General features: G+C 39.1%; 1 protein-coding gene across 1 annotated transcript in view; it reads left to right on the top strand.

Moving 5' to 3' along the window:
* The window catches only part of LOC143034620 (limbic system-associated membrane protein-like), a 931,930-nt gene that overhangs the window by 512,986 nt on the left and 398,944 nt on the right, over window positions 1-20,000 (top strand). The gene's annotated exons all lie outside the window — the stretch shown is intronic.

The following is a 20,000-nucleotide window of genomic DNA, read 5'->3' as shown; positions in this document are numbered from 1 at the left end:
GCTTCCTCCTCCTCGGTCATTTCCTCTTGGACGAATCTTCGTTCTCACTAAGTCAGGGTCTCTCTCTCTCTCTCTCTCTCTCTCTCTCTCTCTCTCTCTCTCTCTCTCTCTCTCTCTCTCTTTTGCCTCTCCCTATGTGTGTGTATGTGCGTGTGTGTGTGTGATTCACCATGGTCTTTGATCACGTGTTGCACTTGTGACCGACACCTATTTCACTCCCGGAAGAGAGTTCAGAGCTCATATAAGACCAATCTATGTGTAATGCTGACCTTACACGCACAGACACTCCCAACTCCCGCCCACCAGAGTTGGTTTAACAACCCGCAGCGCAGCGATACTGAAATTATGTCAGCCCTGGATGGAATTCGAACCCGGACCGCCGTACTGGCAGCCGGGAACTCTACCAACTACGCCACGATTCTGTGTGTGTGTGTGTGTGTGTGTGTGTGTGTGTGTGTGTGTGTGTGTGTGTGTGTGTGTGTGTGTGTGTGTGTGTGTGTGTGTGTGTGTATTTGTATCTGTGTGTGTGTGTGTGTATTTGTATCTGTGTGTGTGTGTGTATTTGTATCTGTGTGTGTGTTTGTATGTATGTGTGTTTGTATGTGTGTGTGTGTGTGTGTGTGTTTGTATGTGTGTGTGTGTGTGTGTGTGTGTGTGTGTGTGTGTGTGTGTGTGTGTGTGTGTGTGTGTGTGTATCTGTGTCTGTCTCTCTTGTCTGTCTGTTTATCTGTCTGCCTCCCTTTGTTTCTTTATCTCTTTCTCCCTCTCTCTTTATCGACCCATCTGCATGTCAACCTATCTCTGTCTACCAATATCTATATTTTTGTATCTATTTATACATCTATGTATGTATGTATGCATTTAGTTGTTTTGTATGTATGTATGCATTTAGTTTTGTATGTATGTATGCATATATGCATGTATGTATTTTTGTATGTATGTATGTGTGTATGTATGTATGTATGTATGTATGTATGTATCGAACTATCTACCTTTTATCAGTCCGTCTATCTATACTATTGTCTATCTGTCTATCTGTCGCTCTTCTCTATTTCTTTACTTTCTTTTTTAGTGACGGCCTTCTTTCTCACCAAAGCAGATTTCTGAGAAATTTTAACGGCGGGCTTCTGTTTGTTTCCGCTGCTTGTTGCTGGGCCGCTGTTTACCAATATGCCAAGACAGCCAGAGATCGGAGGGCTAAGAGGAGATGGAGGGTTGGAGGAAATGGAGGTGGGGAGAGGGAGGGAGGGGGAGAGGGAGGGAGGGAGAGGGAGGGCAAGGGAGGGATAGGAAGGATGGAGGGAGGGAGGGAGGGGGGTAAGGAGGTGTTGAGGCGGGGAGTTAATTAGTTGCTGCCTGTCACGTTCTTTTGTGGGCAAACTCCACCTCGGAAGATCCTCTGGAGCAGCCACAAGGCTGATAGGAGGTTCTTTTTTGTCACATAGGCATGGATCGGCTGGGTGGGTGCACAGAAGGCAAAAAAAAAAAAAAATCTTGTCCCGGCTCTGTTTGTGTGTGTGTGTGTGTGTGTTGTCTGAATAAGGCATCAGGCGCGCCTGACAAAGTGCAAGCATAAGTAGTGATTTCGCGTGAAGCCAGACTTTTAACACCTAATGAGAGGGATAAAGTGGGTAGGAGGACATGGGGAGAGAAGATGCAGAAGATGATGAACGTGAGGATGATCAAGAAAACAAAGGAAGAGGGAAAGGACGCAAGGGATTGAGGTGAAGATGTTTGTGAAGGAAGATGCAATGGACCAAGAGGAGCTGGCGGAATAGATAGTATGCGTTGATAGGCGTGGAATAAAAGAATGGAATTGTGACAGGAGGGTGGATGGATGGATGGACGGATTGAATGTGTAGATGCGAATAGGATGGAAAGAAGGGAGGAAAGGGAATTCACTAGGAATCAATTCTGGGATCATTCAATAAAACACTGAGTTATAAAAAAAAAATTGATGCACGGGATACAGATTTGCGAGGGTTGCCTGAAAGCTAAGGCTCTGTTTCACAAACTGCAGGTGCTTCTCGTCGCTTGTGGCAACCCAGGTCAAACTGTGTCAACCTGGTATTCTTTGACATGAGTTGTCGGTAGTTACACTTGAACGTGAATTATATATCAATATGTGTACATAACAGTGTTTACCGAAAGCTTACATAATATTTGTAAACGTGTGTGTTTCTGTTGGATGGTTTACTGCAGTGTTTCCCAACCTTTTTTGGATGCGACCCTAAATCCACTCTTAGCCTGGAGTCGTGACCCTAATTGTAAAAATAAATTCAACCATTTCATGTAATATTTCTACGTACTTGCATAATGTTGATAAACTTTCGTTTTTATAGTTAAGTTTATATTTACTAGCACAATGAATTTAAATACATTTGAAACTTGAATGAAAAAAAAAGTTTAAAAAAAAACCCTCTGGCGACCCTCAAAAACACCCTCGCGACCCTAGTTTGGGTCGCGACCCTGGGGTTGGGAACCACTGGTTTACTGTGACCCTGTTTTCATCTATTGTGGGATTCGGTGGGTTAGTTTGTAATCGGTGACCTTAGGCATCTAGCTTGGTCATCTTTCCTGTCATGCTTGGGCTGCGTGATAGAGGCTTCCCTCTTGTCTCTACACGTGATTTTTGCAACCATCTTGTGGGATCAGAGCCGTGAGGATGATACAATTAATCGTGTTCTTGTATGATTCCCCTGCACAGGAAGGGTAGGATAGAAGGGCTAGGGCTAGGGTAGGATAGAAGTGTAGGGCTAAGAGGATGTGGGTAGGAGTGGGTGGTGTGGATGGGAGGAGATAAGAGGATTAAAGGGAAGAAGAAGAAGGAGAAGAAGAGGAAGAAGAAGAAGAGGAAGAAGAAGAAGAAGAAATTAAAATTGTTGAAGTTGCTGAAGGGGTTGAAGGGGTTGAAGTGGTTAATAGTGGTTGATAGTGGTTGAAGTGGTTGAAGTTGTGTAAGTTGTTGATATTGGTTGAAGTTGCTGAAGTGGTTGAAGTTGTTGAAGTTATTGAAGTTGTTGAAGTTGTTGAAGTGGTTGACGTTGTTGAAGTTGTTCCAACCATTGAAGTTGTCGAAGTTGAAGTTGTTGTTGAAGTTGAAGTTGTTGTAAATAGTGATGAAGAAATATCATGAGAACAAATCGTTCTTGGAGTAGGGAGATAAGAAAAACGCTTGAGGGGAGAAGGGTAGAGAAAATGGAGGGGATTCACAATTTACATCTCATTTCATCCTGTGAGACGTGACACCCACGGGACACGAGGACCCGTGGTTGGCCCATACTCCCTCGCGTCACATATGTTCCAGAGAAAAATACACGAATGTCAATCTTCTTAAGTAAATGATATTGAATACGAATCGTTCAAGATTCCCTACTTCATCAAAGAATTTAATTAAACTTCGTCTCATTTCAAAGGTCATTTAAACTTTACATAACCCTTTTCAGCCTTGTGGCATATCTAAAGGTTAAGGATTTAAGGATAAAAATAAGTTACCTCAATTAAACAATCATAGTGTGGTGGTGATTCGTAGAAATTTATTTTGACTGACCAAACAAAATTTTTCAACTTTTCAGATGAGTGAATTAAGTGATACTAAAATTCAAGTGATGGTGATGATGATGATGATGATGATGATGATGATGATGATGATGATGATGATGATGATGACGATGACGATGACGATGACGATGATAATTAATGATGATGATTATGACGATGATTATGACGATGATTGATGATAATGATGGTGATGATGATGATGATGATGATGATGATGATGATGATGATGATGATGATGATGATGATGATGATGATGATGATGATGATGATGATGATGATGATGATTGATGATGACGTTGATTGATGATGATGATGATGATGATGATGATGATGATGATGATGATGATGATGATGATGATGATGATGATGATGATGATGATGACGATGACGATGACGACGATGACGATGATAATTAATGATGATGATGATGATGATTATGACGATGATTATGACGATGATTGATGATAATGATGGTGATGATGATGATGATGATGATGATGATGATGATGATGATGATGATGATGATGATGATGATGATGATGATGATGATGATGATGATTGATGATGACGTTGATTGATGATGATGATGATGATGATGATGATGATGATGATGATGATGATGATGATGATGATGATGATGATGATAACATCACATCCTACACCATGATAGATGAGGTACCGAAACAGCCACGAAGGAGGACCAATAGCTCTGTTGCTGTTTTTCCATGTAACTCCATGTAACTATGTGCCACCATACTGTACGGGTTCATTCCTTTCAAACCAAGGGACATTTTCCTTTTTTAATTTCTCTGTCACCAGACTATTCGGTTTCTGATCAAGGGAGACCTTTAGAGTAGGAATACACCTTTAGGGATCATCACACTTGGCTTCCGTGGGCTTCACCAATGCCGACAGTTGAGAATTCGTTTGAGGAAAAACGACGTCGGATACAATGTTTTATTTTTTCAAATCTTCAATTTTTTTATTTTTTTTTTCAATTTTTCAAATCATCACAATGGGCTTCCAAGGGCTTCACCAATGCCGACAGTTGAGAATTCGTTTGAGGAAAAACGACGTCGGATACAATGTTTTATTTTTCAAATCTCCAAATGTCAAGTTATCTATTTTAGTCGTATAAAGCAAATAGGAATGAGGAACTAAGATATTGTAAGACTGTACAAATGTTAGGCATACTGTTAAAATGATCTTAGAGAAGTTTTGATTTCTGAAAGAGGTCATATTCTAGTTACTCAAGTGGAAGTTGGAGGTAGAATGTCGAAGGTAAAATAGCCCGGTGTGATAATCCCCTTACGGCAATTAAGACATTTCTCCACCTAGGTTTCCTTGAGCCCCAGTCACACTATAACGATTCTCGTCAAATGTTGTTTTGCCTTTAGTTTTACCTTTAGTATTGGCCATTAGGTACCCTGAAGGGTAATAAGACCACATACCAAGGTTGGACGCTGTAGTGGTGTCAGTGTGTAGGTTCCAGCCCTTAAGGACCAAGAGGTCAGCAGGAAAAGTTGTACTTGTAGAGGTCTTCTCTTTTCATGAAAGTAGCAGTTGCCGACAAGACTGACGAGTTAAACACCATATGAGGACGGAGCCTTTATTTGAACGACGTTTCGCTTATTACAGCTTTTTCAAGTACTTGAAAAAGCTGTAATAAACGAAACGTCGTACAAATAAAGGCTCCGTCCTCATATGGTGTTTAAGTCGTCAGGTCTTCTCTAGTAGACAATTCTTTCGCGATTTTACTTTTAAAAGATTCTACGTTTTTAGTACTAATCGTTTCTTAGCTCAGCTTGTTCCATGGTTCTGTAATTCTTGTAAATTTGAAAAACTCCAGGATGAATTTGCCTATAGTATTCCAGACTTCACTAAAGATAACTCAAGAATGTATCTAACATTCGTATAGGTTTAACTTCTTTTAGTTTGTCATTCAGATTCTCAACATATGAAGCAAAGGTAATATGACATTTGAAGGTTCGAAAAAAAAAAATTAAACTAAGTCGTTTCTACTTAAACGAATTCACTTGAGTCGTGTATGTGTGACCGGGGATTTAATCATTGTAACCGCACTTTGGTGACACAAATTACAAAGAATCTTGATTGCAAAATAAATTTTTCATAATGCTATAAGGGTCTCCAGTTAACTCTCTGGACGCTTGAGGAGTCAGCGGTCAAAAGAAAATGCTGAGGATGTTGTTGATGCGGTCAGTCGATGCTCTGACCGACTCTTATATTTTGTGTTTGGATATTAGTATGAAACGTAATGTTACATTTCAAATGAGGTAGGGCTAGGATACATCATCTCTGGTACCTCTTCAGAACATTTCAGATATAACATGTCAGTTGCATATGCTCTGGAAGCCTAAGTCTTACACTGGAATGCAATAGAGACCCTCTTTCCGTTTTCTGACGGTGACCGCAACAATATCTATGCATCTATTATGTAGTTCTGACATTCCATTATCTCGCTGTTCCATAGTTCCATGTAGAGGTTCCATTGTCTCGTGGTTCCTTAGTACCGTTATTCCATCGTTCCTTGGTTTCAAGTTTTTGTTGTTCTGTAGTTTTATCGTTCCGTTGTATTTATTTTCCGTTGAATTCTGGTTCCATTATTCTTTTGTTCCATTGTTCTGTGGTTTAAATGTTCCAGTATAATTGCGTCCATCACTTTACAACATATGTATAGACTATTGTTACGTGATATTTAAGTTCCAGTGATTTGTGGTTCCATTGTTCCGTAATCTTATCGTTCCGCAGTGATGAGGTGCCTTAGCTTTTGACTCCATTGAATGAATGGGAGGTTTTAAAGAATCACGGGATTATTATTCCGGGATTCCATAGTTACATTGTATTGATGTTCGATTATTTCTTGGCTGTTTTGAGTATACAATACATTTATGTAACTCAATGATTTACATTGTTCTGTTTTTCCATTACTCCGTGGTCAACCACATTGTAGTATTCCAGTCAACCACATTGTAGTATTCCAGTCCCACTATCCTATGTTCCAGTCATTTGATAGTGACATCAATAAACTTGGAATTTGGTTACTGATGTAGGAGGAAGGAGGAGGGAAAGGGTGGAAGGCAAGGAAGGCAAGAAGGTCAGAAGGATGAGGATGAAAGGTTAAGGGGAAATATAGAAGAAGAAAAAATGGGAATGAGAGAAAAGGATTAAACTAAAAAAAAAAAAAAATTGGAGGAGAAGGAGGGGAAAAAGAAGGTGAAGTTGAGGGAATGTGTGGGGGGGGGGAGTCCAGAGAAAAGGATTAAAATTAAAGATTGGAGGAGGAGGAGGAGGAGGAGGAGAAGGTGAAGTTGAAGGAACATGTGGGGGGGGGAGCCAGAGTTTTAACTTCTGTTCGAAGATTAGGGAAGCTGAGACAAGGTGGCACTCGTCCATGGCTGGATGCGAGAGGCGAGATAAGGAAGAATTGTAGGAGGAAGAGGAACAATAGGAGGAAAAAAGAAAAGCGGAACAATAGGAGGAGGAGGAAGAGGAACACTGTATATATGTATATATATATATATATATATATATATATATATATATATATATATATATATATATATATATATATATATACACATATACATATATACTCTCACAAAAGTATTTCAACAGGGCTTACACCCAAGCCCAATGAAGTGTTTAACACGTTTGATTTAGACGAAAACTTATAATAATAATAATAATGATAAAATCGTTCAAGAAATAGCCCCCATACAGAAGAGGTTTATGCCTGTCGACCGTGGTAATGGAAAGGTTTATATAAACATTCTGAAACAATTTCCTCAAAGATAGTTGCTATAGTATTCGTTCCCTGTTGAATTTCCACTGAGTTAAGATAGGAAGACTGTAGTGTTTTAGATGGATTTCAAAATACTCAACAATCAGAATCTTCTTCCTAGTAAAGAGAAATGGAAGAGAAAAAAAAGAGGAAGAGAGGGGCAAGAATAAAAATGGTAAGAAAGAATGGAGAGAGGAAGAGAAAATAAGACTATTAAGGAAAAAAAACGAAGAAATGATGATAAGAGGGTTATGGAAGAAATAATAGGGAGAAAGTAAAAGAGGGAAGAAGGGGGGAGGGGAGAACTAAGGGAGAGAGAGAGAGTGAGGATGGGAGGGAGGAAAGGAGGGAGGGTAGGACATAAGAACATAAAAATGGGTAGACTGCAAGAGCCCATAGGGCCTATAGTAAGCAGTTTCATATCTTTTACCACCTTATATCCTATCCATCTAATCTGGGTAGAACATAACATAAAAATGGGTAAACTGCAAGAGACCATAGGGCCTACAGTAAGCAGTTTCATGTCTCTAACCACCTAACATCCTATCCATCTAATTTGGGTAGAACATAAGAACATAAAAATGGGTAGACTACTAGAGACCATAGGGCCTACAGTAAGCAGTTTCATGTCTCTTACCACCTGACATCCTATCCACCTAATTTGGGTAGAACATAAGAACATAAAAATGGGTAGAATGCAAGAGCCCATAGGGCGTATGGTAAGCAGTTTCATATCTTTTACCACCTTACATCCTATTCATCTAATTTGGGTAGAACGTAAGAACATAAAAATGGGTAGACTTCAAGAGACCATAGGGCCTACAGTAAGCAGTTTTATGTCTCTTACCACCTGACATCCTATCCATCTAATTTGGGTAGAACATAAGAACATAGAAATGGGTAGACTTCAAGAGACCATAGGGCCTACAGTAAGCAGTTTCATGTCTCTTACCACCTGACATCCTATCCATCTAATTTGGGTAGAACATGATAACATAAAAATGGGTAGACTGCAAGAGCCCATAGGGCCTACTGTACAGTAAGCAGTTTCATATCTTTTACCACCTTACATCCTATCCATCTAATTTGGGTAGAACATAAGAACATATAAATGGGTAGACTTCAAGAGACCATAGTGCCTACAGTAAGCAGTTTCCTGCCTCTTACCACCTGACATCCTATCCATCTAATTTGGGTAGAACATAAGAACATATAAATGGGTAGACTTCAAGAGACCATATGGCCTACAGTAAGCAGTTTCCTGCCTCTTACCACCTGACATCCTATCCATCTAATTTGGGTAGAACATAAGAACATGAAAATGGGTAGACTGCATGAGACCATATGGCCTACAGTAAGCAGTTTATGTTTCTTATCTCCTGACATCCTATCCATCTAATTTTCTCCTAAAACAACCTATAATTTCTTGTATTAAGCCACTTCTTCCTTATTTCCTTGTTAAACCCAAATTTGTATAATCTAAGAAGTTTGGGTAAGTGGAAATTGATTAGGGAAAAAATAAGAGTAGGAAGAAAGATGAGAGAAAAGATGGAGCGAAAGAGAGGGGAAAGAGAAGGGTAAGAGGAATGAGGGAGTCTGTTGGAGAGGGGAATGAAGAAGGAAAAAAGGAGCTCGAGATAAAACAAGAAGAGAGAAAAGAAGGTCAAGATCAATCAAGGAGAGAAGAAATAAGGTCAAGATCAATTAAGGAGAGAGAAAAGAAGGTCAAGGTGAATCAAGGAGAGAGGAAAGGAGGTCAAGATAAATCAAGAAGAGAGGAAAAAAGTCAAGATAAATCAAGGAGAGAGGAAAAAAGGTCAAGATAAATCAAAGAGAGAGGAAAGAAGGTCAAGATTTGTCATAGAGAGAGGAAAGGAGGTCAAGATAAAACAAGAGAGGAAAGGAGGTTAAGATAAAACAAGAAGAGAGGAAAGGAGGTTAAGATAAATCAAGAAGAGAGGAAAGGAGGTCAAGATATATCGAGGAGAAAGGAAAAGAGCTCAATATTAATCAAGGAGGAGAGAAGTTCAAGATAAATCAAGGAGAGAGGAAAAAAGGTCAAGATAAATCTAGGAGAGAGGAAAATAGATGAAGATAAATCAAGGAGACGAAAGGAAGTCAAGATAAATCAAGGAGAGAGTAAAGGAGCTCGAGATAAAACAAGAAGAGAGAAAAGAAGGTCAAGATCAATCAAGGAGAGAAGAAATAAGGTCAAGATCAATTAAGGAGAGAGAGAAAAAGGTCAAGGTGAATCAAGGAGAGAGGAAAGGAGGTCAAGATATATCAAGAAGAGAGGAAAAAAGTCAAGATAAATAAAGGAGAGAAGAAACAAGGTCAAGATAAATCAAGGAGAGAGGAAAAGAGCTGAAGATAAATCAAGGAGAAAGGAAAAAAGGTCAAGATAAATCAAGGAGAGAGGAAAGGAGGTCAAGATAAATCAAGGAGAGAGGAAAAAAGGTCAAGATAAATCAAGGAGAGAGGAAAGGAGGTCAAGATAAATCAAGGAGAGAGAAATGAAGGTCAAGGTAAATCAAGGAGAGAGAAAAGGTGGTCAAGATGAATCAAGGAGAGAGGAAAGGAGGTCAAGATAAATCGAGGAGAGAGGAAAGGAGGTCAAGATAAAACAAGGAGAGAGGAAAGGAGCTCAAGATAAATCAAGAAGAGAGGAAAGGAGCTCAAGATAAATCAAGGAGAGAGGAAAGGAGGTCAAGATAAATCAAAGAGAGAGGAAAGGAGCTCAAGATAAATCAAAGAGAGAAGAAAAAAGGTCAAGATAAGTCAAAGAGAGAGGAAAGGAGGTCAAGATAAAACAAGAAGAGAGGAAAGGAGGTCAAGATAAGTCAAAGAGAGAGGAAAGGAGGTCAAGATAAATCAAAGAGAGAGGAAAAAAGGTCAAGATAAGTCAAAGAGAGAGGAAAGGAGGTCAAGATAAATCAAGAAGAGAGGAAAGGAGCTCAAGAAAAATCAAAGAGAGAGGAAAAAAGGTCAAGATAAGTCAAAGAGAGAGGAAAGGAGGTCAAGATAAAACAAGAAAAGAGGAAAGGAGGTCAAGATAAATCAAGGAGAGAGAAAAGGTGGTCAAGATGAATCAAGGAGAGAAGAAAAAAGGTCAAGATGAATCAAAGAGAGAAGAAAAAAGGTCAAGATTTGTCAAAGAGAGAGGAAAGGAGGTCAAGATAAAACAAGAAGAGAGGAAAGGAGGTCAAGATTTATCAAGGAGAGAGGAAAGGTCAAGATAAATCAAAGAGAGAGGAAAGAAGGTCAAGATAAATCAAAGAAAGAGGAAAGGAGGTCAAGATAAATCAAGGAGAGAGGAAAGGAGGAAAAGCAAGAGTAAGAGTGGAGGTAAGGGGAGAACGAGAAATTAAGGAGGAAGGGAAGGAGAGAAGGAGAAAAATAAGGAGAGGGGGACAAAGGGGTGAGGCGAAGCAAAACACGAGATGTATAAGAGGGTCACGGGCGTCAAGAAAAAAGGTGAAAGGACAAAATGAGATTGGGCAAAGAAAGGATAGAAGAGGAAGATGGTAAGGAAGAGAAGAAAAATTAAAAGAGGGAAGAAAATCGTAAGGAAACTAGTAAGGGAAGAAAGGAAGAGTAAAAGTTTATTGTAAAAGGGGAAAGGAAAGGAAAAGAAAGGGTAGGAAGGAAGCGAGGAAAAAGTGATAAAGGTCAAAAGGGGAATATTGAGGAGAGGAAGAGGGGAGGAAAGGAAAAGAAGAAAGGAAGAAAGGAAGAAGAGAGGAGGTGAATTGGTTGTGTACTCTCTTAGCTACAGAAGAGACAATAGGAAGACATAATTTTTTGGGAGAATAGTGAACAATTACAAGCAAAGAGACTGTCTGGGTCTAATATCTTGTGCCTTTTATGCAAGAGACAGGACATCTCTGTATGATATTACTTGCATACGGGGTGCAGCGTGTTGAGTGCTTTTGTGTGCATTTGTTCCTATCAATATATATATATATATATATATATATATATATATATATATATATATATATATATATATATATATATATATATATATATATATATGCTAATAGGAACACGTGTGTGTTCACTTATGCAAACTAGACCACTTGGAAAAAAGGAACTAACGAAGCAGAGCGCTTTCGTGTATTACATCCAGTGCAAAAAGTACTTTTTGCGCTGGATGTAATATACGAAAACACTGCTTCGTTAGTTCCTTTTTGCAAGTGATCTACTTTGTATATATATATATATATATATATATATATATATATAAATATATATATTTATATGTATATATATATATATATATATGTATATGTATATATATATGTATATATATATATATATATATATATATATGTATGTATATATGTAGTTGTATATATATATATGTATATATATATATATATATATATATATATATATATATTCAACCTCCACTTCCATGGGATGAATGATTTTTATTGACGCAAAAGGAATACTTTAGATAGACTGTGGTCCTCTCATTATAGAGGCTGCCATAGGTACGAATCAAACAACTCGGCGGAAGGCAAACAAAAATGAAAACTACCACTACCGAGATTACCCGTAACCCTTTCGTTACGGAGAGGATGACAAAGAGTATCATTAATATTCCAGCGAGCAGATCGACTGCACGTGTACAAAGTTAACCAAAGGTCACTGCTTTGGCCGCTTGTAGACACGTCCTAGCTTCACCTACGCCTGTTTCTCATAATAGAATTAAGATACAACTCAGACCCTGGGAGAGCAGTCACCCATCAGGATTCCCCAGATAACCAAACAAGGAAGAGCAATTAGCAGCGTTAGAATACGCAAATGTACACAAACGGGCTAGACCTCTTGTATGCGAGGGTCCGCGTCCATCCGAATTAATTGCCTGGTTTTAGTCAAAGCCTAACCTTGTTGTGGTCGTCCTCGGACTGAAGAGACGTTCAGGATCGACCTGACCCTCTCCTTGAAGGACCACATCTCAAATGCATAGAAAGACTTTGTGTTTGTTAGCCAGAAGAAAGTGTTTGATGGGTATCATTAGACCAAAAGTGATAAATGTGCCCAGAGTAGATGTGTATCATTTATATATTTCAGGGAAAACTGATGAAATAGAATGAACTAGAGAAAGAGAGCGAGAGAGGGAGTGGTAAATTGGTAGAGCGAGAGAGTGGAAGAGTGGTAGAATGAGAATTGTAGATTGAAAGAGTGGTAGATTGAGAAAGTGGTAAATTGGAAAAGAGATGGTTTGAGAGAATAGTAGATTGAGAGAGTGGTAGAATGAGAGAATGCTTGAGTAAGAAAGACAGAGAGAGAGAGAGAGAGAGAGAGAGAGAGAGAGAGAGAGAGAGAGAGAGAGAGAGAGAGAGAGAGAGAGAGAGAGAGAGAGAGAGAGAGAGAGAGAGACAGACAGACATAGAGAGGGGAGGAGAGAAAGAGTGGTAGAGTGAGAGAGTGGTGGAGTGAGAGAGTGAGAAAACACGTGAGTGAGTGAATCAATGAGTCAGTGAGTGGATGAGTCGGTGAATGAGTGTACATATTCCATAAAGACCCTCCTCACATAATTACGTTGCGTCTTTTTCTCAACCCTCATCCTTTCCGATGCTGCGGACCTATGATGTACCAAAGTAATTATTTCCTGTACCGGAAACCCGCCAGGCTGGAATCGCAAGCCATTAATTACAAAGCAGCCATCATCTCAGTGACAACAAGGAGTTCTTTGCAGTGTCGAATAATGTCTCGACAGTGCTTTGGCACTGCGTCAACAGTGCCTCAGCAGTGTGTCAGCTTTTCCTTGCAGTGCTTCAGCAGTGTGTCGACAGAGCCTCGGCAATTTGGCACTTGCATTGAACCAAGAGTGGCTGAAGAGTGGCTGAACAATGGGCCAGTTACTGATGCTGGTAGGAAGTGGCAAAGCAGCAATTGTAACAATTCACTTGATTTGATCGATTGGTTGAAACTAGCTACGTTAGTCAGTTGTCAAATACATTTGTCACAGCTAAGTTTGTCAGTCTGATACAGCAATGAGAATATTATATGGCTAAAAACACAATTGTATCAGCGGTGCTAATTATTTATCTCACTAGGTTTTGTCAAATAGCCGGTAGGAAAATTTTTTGATATGTCCGGTTTTAGCCTTCTCAGTCATTACACACACACGCGCGCGCGCGCACTCACACATGGGATGACAGGTGGTGATGGATACGGGGCTGCCTAGTGTAGGCCTTATGGTCTCTTGCAGTCTCCTTCATTCTTATGTTCTTATGTATGTTCATACACACAAACATGAGTATTTGTGTTGTCTGTCAATTTGTCTTTTTTTTACTTTTCGGTTTGTCTTTCTATTTGTCTTCATAACCAAATATTTTAATAAATGCATGACTTGTAGTGGATATAGGCGCAATTAAACAGAAACGTGCTTAATATTTACAAAAGTTGAAGCCAATCTCTCTTCAAGTGGTTTTGGCAGAGGTGGAATACTTGAGGTTTCCTTCAAAAGGAACGCAGATTCTCACAACTTTTTTTACTTTCTTATACTGTTCCGATATTAAGTGTTGTCACTGTTTTCGAAAATATTTGGCATTCGGACGAAACACTCTGGAACTCGGGATAGCAATTATTTTTGGCGCCTCATTTGCATATGCTCATTGTTACAATCATCCTCTATTCCTGTTCTATTTCCATTCACTCTCTAAAAAATTCATTCTTTTTCACACTCGCAAACCTTCTTCCTTCAGTATCCTCCTTCCATTATTCTTACTGTCTTTTTGTTTCGTCTCCTCCTCCTCCTTTCGTCTATTTCCTCCACATTTCGTTCAGCTCTTCCTTGAGATATTCCTTTTTAAGCATCTCTTTTCTCTGCATGATACAGTTCCTATCGTCCTAATATTTTATGTTCTTTACCATAGATTATTTACCCTTCCACTCTCTTTCTTTTCTGTCTATGGTCCCATTTTCTTCTGGCTTTATTTTCATCTTTTCTTCCTCTAGTACAACTTTATCCCTTCTCGTTATTTTCTTTGATACACTTAATTTCATCTATTTTGTTTGAGGTGGTGGCGCGTGATTGTTGTAGCTGTTGCCTCCTCCTCCTCCTCCTCCTCCTCCTCCTCCTCCTCCTCCTCCTCCTCCTCCTCCTCCTCCTCCTCCCCCTCCCCCTCCTCCTCCCCCTTCTTCTTCTTCTTCTTCTTCTTCTTCTTCTTCTTCTTCTTCTTCTTCTTCTTCTTCTTCTTCTTCTTCTTCTTCTTCTTCTTCTTCTTCTTCTTCTTCTTCTTCTTCTTCTTCTTCTTCTTAAATAATACATATATACATAAATATATACATACATGCATCCTCCTAAAGTAGTTGCTGCCCACATCCAGTTCTCTGTTGTCTTCTTCATCTGTCTCGTGGGTCTCTCGGTTTGACAACTCCGGATGACCAATTACCTCTTTAGGTAAAGCCCTTGTCCCTCACACCTTTCAACAGATATTACCAAGCCTCCTCAGCTACCTCCAACTACACAATCTCCTCCTGGTGCAGCCGCCATTAACCAATGTCAGCCTCCTCGAATTCCAAGACACCATGGAGCCTCCTACTTGACCCCTTCGATTTTCAAATTCTTGTCGTGATCCAGTCTTCTCAGGCCTTAACTCTGTCTAACCTAGCCTCTTCCGACTCCATGACCTCTTCCCTCTTGTTAATGCATTCTTCGATAGATCCTCTCAAAGACCCCGTCCTCCTCTGCCTCCTTTTATTTATCCCTCTCATAATCCATTCCTCTCGGATTCAATTCTTCTTTACCCATCTCTCCCTCCCTCCGACACAGCCTTTACCAGCCCCTTCCGTCCCCATCTATTTCAAATCTCGTCTACCTGGATTTTTTTTCACAAAGACCTCAGCTAATAGCGGACCATTAGCGTTGGCCGTAGGTCCTGGGACCCCAATACCCACTGACCCCATTAGGTTCTAAAGACCTCATTGTTGCTGCTGTTCTTATAGTACAAAATACTGAAGGAGCTGCAGACATTGATTCTAGAAGACTATTGAAAGTTCTCTTATTCTTCTTGTATTCTTGGGCTTTCATGTGTGTCTTCAAAGGTCGGTAGACGGGCGTCTTAGAAGATCTAAGGACTTCCAAGGAGTCGATGTCTCCAGGATGACTTAAGAAAATTTTAGTAGGATCTTTGTACTAACATGCTCTTCTTGTCTCTTTACAAATGCCATAGATGATGATGCTTTCACCCCTTTGAACCCGATGACAGAGATTTTGCGTTAGTTTTAGACAAACAAGTACCAAACGACTTCATTCAGCTTAGAACCAGTCTTGTGATTAAGTGAATTAGTACAGTTAAATTGACCTCATTAAACCAATTACATCGTATTTCCGTTTCATTATGATATGACATTTAGATATTGTTCAGACGAGTGAAGTCTACCGAAATGATTCTTGAGATCTCGTGGGAACAACCAGTCTAGTATTTTCAAGAGTGTATTGGTTTTTGGAATGGGAACATGGGCAGTGGAGTAGAAGCAGATGGTAAAGTTACAGATATAATATATGTGGTTAAAGGTAGTAGAAGTGGGAGATGTTTGGGGTAAGGAAGGAACTGGGTTGGTGGGTCGGTGGCCGGGGATCCTTCACGCGGCGAGTTCGGTTCCGATCGCGTCCGAGGGGTGAAGGGGTGGGGATTGTAGGTATCTATTGTAGCCTTACGTTATAAGCTCTGCTGTTTCCAACTATTTTTACTCATTTCCTATCGCGATTCATCATGATGAAGATATTTGCTACTTTGACGCCTACTTATAACACATATGCACACACTCACACACACGTACATACATGCACACATATATACACACGTACACACATATATACACACGTACACACACACACACACACACACACACACACACACACACACACACACACACACACACACACACACACACACACACACACACACACACACACGCACACACACACACACACACACACGCACACACGCACGCACACACATGCACATACACACACAGACACACACACACACACACACACACACACACACACACACACACACACACACACACACACGTATACACACACACACATCAACACAAGCGTACAAAGACACAAACACACACACACACACACACACACACACACACACACACACACACACACACACACACACACTTGTTGTGTGTGTACGTGTGAGTGTGTGCGCTAGTGTGTCAGGTATATATATAGCCGACTAGCAGGAAGGTGAAAAACAAATGAAAAGACAAAAGAAGCGAACAAGATGGACATGTCGTTTGTGAATATTTTGTTGAGTTTTCAATGAAGCATAATGTTTATTCCGATGACTGTAATTCTTTAGTCATTTATTTTGCAAGATTATATTCAATTGAATCACTTTATCATTATCAATTATCTTGTATCACGTCACTCAGCATTAAATCTTTATTTTATTTTCGTTCTCTTTCATTAATGTATTGTTTAACGCGAATGCCACAAGTTATTTTCGTTTAACTTAGGGATTTTTGTTTTAATGATTTACAAGATGTATACAACTTGTGTGGGCCTGTAGCCATTAATCCTAAGAAGACATTAATTCCAACACAGCTTCAGTATATTCTCCAGCTGTTTTCAGAGGATTTTGTTCAATTGAGGAAAATATGACCGAAAGTTAAAGGGAAATTATGAGGAATTGATTTTAATTCAGACTCATTGGCCAGAGTGACTGAGGCAGCATTAATCACCGATACGGAAGGGAAATGGTTCCAACCTGCATTTGCCAAAGGACATGTAACTTGATGTACTTGAGATAATTTTGGCTTCTTGTGTGTCTCAAATATTTCCACCTGTTTGGGCCCTTGTGTGGAGGAATAACATATTACTGATTTTGATCTTGTTTATTTTTATTTGTATTTATTTATCTATTGTTCATTTATTTATTTATATTTATCTATTTATTTATTTTAAATATTCATTCATTTACATTTATTTATTTAATAATTTATTTGTTTATTTATTTGTTTATTTTGTTTATTCAAATTTTACTTATTAATTAATTAATTTATTTATTTATTTATTTATTTATTTATTTATTTATTTATTTATAGTATAACTAGAAACATAATCAAGGTATGAGATATAAAACCAGAATTGTTTCCTCAATTATGTTACAGGGATTGGCCCTTCCATCCTACATGTCCACGCATCATTGGCCCAGAAACGTATCACACATAATGTACATATACTAGATCGCCATCGACTGTTTCTATTTACTTCTCAGTGAAACCTTAGTCCTGATGGTTAAAGACAATCATATGCTTTATTACAATTTAACCATGTATTTTCCCTATCAGTGGCACTAAATAGGCTTGTCTTTTCTTTCTTGCAGGTACGTGATCCTGTCTGTCCGTATCTTCAGCCAATGTTTGTATGCTTGTCAGTTGAATTCAATGTTGGTAAGTGTATAAGGGATTGTTGCTTTATCTCGTGTCTGTATACATACATACATACATACATACATACATACATACATATATATATATATATATATATATATATATACATATAATGTTTATATGTTTTGGGTGCAGACATATTCGGGAGGGTTAACATAGACAATTTTCCAACATATTTCATTTTTCTTGACGTTTCGACCACAAGGAACCGTTGTCAGAATAAAAACCTATAAATTCACGCAATAAACAGTAACAGCAATCAGAATACATGACAATGGTAGAAAATTTCACAATTGGATCTTCGTTATCTGTGGCACCATTGAAGGTTGTCGACCATTCAGAGCTTCTTAAAGCTGGAAGGACGTCTGAGACGCGGAGGTGTTGAGAAAGGGCGGACTTGTCCAGCTGTTTGCTTATGGGATTTTAATGTCTGGTGGATTTATAGATAGATAGACTGGTATATAGATAGGACAGGATTTATTAAACAGAGGTTTGACCAAATTCAAGCCGGGATGGATATTGGTGATGAAGACTATTCCTCTTATATAATATTAAGAAGCTAAAGATTTTGGAAGTTGTCATGGGTTTGTGTGTGTGTGTGTGTGTGTGTGTGTGTGTGTGTGTGTGTGTGTGTGTGTGTGTGTGTGTGTGTGTGTGTGTGTGTGTGTGTGTGTGTCGACAGCTATGTCCCCCCCGGAAGAGAACTCAGACCTCGTATATGACCAATCTATGGGTAATACTGTGACCTTACACGCACACACACACACACAACTCCCGCCCACGAGAGTTGGAGTAACAACTCGCAGTGCAGCGATATTGAAATTATTTCAGCCCTGGGCGGGATTCCTCAATTAGTGTGTGTGTGTGTGGGGGGGGGATATGTGTGTGGGGGGATGTGTGTGTGTGTGTGTGTGTGTGTGTGTGTGTGTGTGTGTGTGTGTGTGTGTGTGTGTGTGTGTGCGTGTGTGTGCGTGTGTGTGTGTGTGTGTGCGTGTGTGAGCGCGCGTCTGTGTGAGTGTGTTTGAGTGTATTTTTGAACGAGTCAATGTAAATTCAGTCTCCTTTAACGCTACACTACACAGTAAACGCCGCCACATATAAAATACCAAAGAAATAGAGTAGGACTGACACGCTTCAGTGCAATATTGTCTTTATTTCAGGTTTTCTAAACAAAAATAACCCTATGTCAAAAAATATTGAATCTCGTTCGTACCCAGTTGAGTAAAATAGAAAGAAAAAAAAAGTTAAAAAAAAAAAAAAAAAAAAAATGGAAGAAAATATTACCAGGGGGCAATGAAGGACTTGAAGAACAAAGTTCATTGAGAGAGAGAGAGAGAGAGAGAGAGAGAGAGAGAGAGAGAGAGAGAGAGAGAGAGAGAGAGAGAGAGAGAGAGAGAGAGAGCAGCAGTGGGAAAAGTCGATTTCTGAAAAAGGCAGAAAAATAAAATAAAAACAAAAATAAAACGACGAGAGCGCAGTTAAATCAATAACGATTTTTCCAAGGATAAGAAAAACCAAAACAAAATTCATTAAAGAATGGAGAGCCATACAAGACAAAAAATTGTGAATAGAAAAGGTGAAACTGTCGACAATGAAACTAAATTTAAAGAATATTTGAAAACATACACATATTCTGTTCCTTTCCATTCGAACAGAAAATGGTTCGTGACTGTAAAAGAAAACGGTGTCGTGAGATCACAAAGATTCATTTGAGAAAGAGTTCAACAAAGAAGAAACACGGAAAGTCTCAATCGCCCTTGCTTTTCTTCTTCTTCTTTTTTCTTCATTTTCTGCGTTTTCTTCTCCTTCTCCTCTTCCTTTTTCTTTTAGTTTTCCTCTCGCTTTTCCTTCTACTCTTTCTCCTTGTCCTTCTCCCTCTCCTTCTCTTTCTCCTTCCTTTCCCTTTTTTTTTTTTTTTGCTTCATTTCTTTCTCCTTTTCCTTCTCCCTTTTCTCCTCCTCCTTCTTCTTCTTCTTGTTTTATTTTTATTTTTCCTTTTATTTTTACTTTCTCTTTTCTTTCTTCTCACTCTCCCTCTATCTATTTTCCTTTTCCTTGCTTTTCTTCTACTTCTTATCTTTCTCCTTCTTATCCTTGTTCTCCTTCTCCTTTTCCTTCTCCTCCTCCTTCTGGATCTTCTTCTTCTTCTTCTTCTTCTTCTTCTTCTTCTTCTTTTTCTTCTTCTTCTTCTTCTTCCTCCTCT

Source organism: Oratosquilla oratoria, chromosome 17 (genome assembly GCF_046742065.1).
Source record: "Oratosquilla oratoria isolate Oo_2021 chromosome 17, ASM4674206v1, whole genome shotgun sequence".
Lineage (NCBI taxonomy): Eukaryota > Metazoa > Arthropoda > Malacostraca > Stomatopoda > Squillidae > Oratosquilla > Oratosquilla oratoria.
The sequence above is the reverse complement of the archived record's forward strand: the minus strand, read 5'-3'. Positions and strand labels throughout refer to the sequence as shown.